The sequence below is a fragment of the Pongo abelii genome, chromosome 14 (genome assembly GCF_028885655.2).
Source record: "Pongo abelii isolate AG06213 chromosome 14, NHGRI_mPonAbe1-v2.0_pri, whole genome shotgun sequence".
Taxonomy (NCBI): domain Eukaryota; kingdom Metazoa; phylum Chordata; class Mammalia; order Primates; family Hominidae; genus Pongo; species Pongo abelii.
Window position 1 is genome coordinate 62,510,097 of NC_071999.2, and position 2,090 is coordinate 62,512,186.

Genomic DNA, 2,090 nt, shown 5'->3' on the forward strand with positions numbered 1-2,090 from the left:
TTTTTTTTTTTACTAAAAGGAAAATAAAAGAAGCTGGTAGCACCATGAGAAAAGATTTCCAAATAAAACAGAAAATTTTAACTGAATTCTTTCAAAATTTTTAGTATCAAACAGAGAAAAGTAGAAAACATTCAAAAGTCTTGAACAGAAAAATTCACAAGCTTGATCTTACCAATTTATTTAGAATAGCATGAAGCAACTTCAGAATACACATACTTTTTAAATACAAAACAATCCTTAAATAAAATTGGTCATATGTTAGGCAATCAAACATGTCACAACAAATATCAAAAAGGCAGGCTTTTAAGGACCATATTTTATTACCACAACTTAAAAGGGAAAAATATAATACATTAATACTACAAATGTTAATATTTCAGGAGACTTGCAGTGCCATAATTTTTTCTGGAAACTCTTAGATGTGTCCCATAAATAGCAAGCTTACGCTCTGAAATAACATGAGGCCCCCCAGCCCTGAATTTAAGTTCCTGACCCAGTCCCATCTCGCAGCAGCCTGCCTCCCCTTTCCTTTCAATATGACAGATGATGCTGTGTCCTTCAACAGGGACTTCCTGGCAGGTGGGGTGGTTGCAGCCATCTCTAAGGCAGCAGGAGCACCCATCGAGTGGCTCAAGCTGCTGCTGCAGGTGCAGCCTGCCACCAAGGAAATTACCACAGATAAACAATACAAGCACATTATAGACTGTGTGGTCTGTATTCCCAAGGAGGAGAGAGTCCTGTCCTTCTGGCGTGGTAACCTGGCCAATGTCATCAGATACTTCCCCACCCAGGAGCTCTCAACTTTGCCTTCAAAATAAGTACTAGCAGATCTTCCTGGGTAGTGTGGACAAGAGGACCCACTTTCGGCACTATGTTTCAAGGAACCTGGCATCAGGCAGTGCGCTGGGGCCACATCCTTGTGTTTTGTGTACCCTCTTGATTTTGTCTGTACCCATCTACCAGCGGATGTGGGTAAAGCTGGAGCTGAAAGGGAATTCAGAAGCCTTGGTGACTGTCTGGTTAAGATCTACAAATCTAATAGGATTAAGGACCTGTACCTAGGCTTTACCATGTCTGTGCAGGGTATTAGCATCTACCCAGCTGCCTACTTCGGTATCTGTGACACTGCAAAGGGAATGCTTCCAGATTCCAAGAGTACTACATCATCATCAGCTGAATGATTGCACAGCCTGTCATTGTCATTGCAGGGTTGAATTCCTATCCATTTGACACTGTTCACTGCTAAATGGCAATGCAGTCAGGGCACAAAGGAACTGACATCATGCACATAGGCATTTTTTTTTTTTTTTTTTAGTTGGAGTCTCTGTCGCCCAGGCTGGAGTGCAGTGGCACGATCTCAGCTTACTGCAACCTCCACCTCCCGGCTTCAAGCAATTCTCCTGCCTCAGCCTCCTGAGTAGCTGGGGTTACAGGCGTGAGCCACCAAGGCCAGCTAATTTTGTATTTTCAGTAGAGACAGGGTTTCACCATGTTAGCCAGGCTGGTCTTGAGTACACAGGCATTTTTGACTGCTGAAGGAAGATTGCTCGTGATGAAGGAGGCAAAGATTTTTCAGGCGTTCATGGTCCAGTGTTTTCAGTGGCATGAGTGGTGCTTTTGTGCTTGTCTTGTATCTTGAAATCAAGAAGTACACATACGTTGTTTCCTATCATTTTTCCCCCGTGAACAGGCATGTTGTGTTATATAATATATCAAGAGCATTCTTGATAGACTCATGGCTGTCAATTTATCAGTGGCAACTATTTACTGGTTGAAAATAGAAAGCAATAATATTCATCTAACTAGTTTTCTCTTCTTTGTTTGTTTGTTGTTTGTTTGTCACCCAGGCTGGAGTGCAGTGGTGAGATCTCATCTTACTGTAACCTCCACCTCCTGGGTTCAAGCAATTCTCCTGTCTCAGCCTCCTGAGTAGCTGGGACTACAGGTGGCCTCCACCCCCTGAGCTAATTTTTTTTTGTATTTTTAGTAGAGACAGGGTTTCTATATGTTGGCCAGGCTGGTCTTGAACTCCAGACCTCAAGTGATCTGCCCATCTCAGCCTTCTAAAGTGATGGGATTACAGGCATGAG

At 42.9% G+C, this 2,090-nt stretch overlaps 1 pseudogene; it reads left to right on the forward strand.

Moving 5' to 3' along the window:
• Positions 1–492: 492 nt before the first annotated feature.
• On the forward strand, positions 493–1,775 carry LOC100462033 (ADP/ATP translocase 2-like; annotated as a pseudogene).
• The last annotated feature ends 315 nt before the right edge of the window (positions 1,776–2,090 follow it).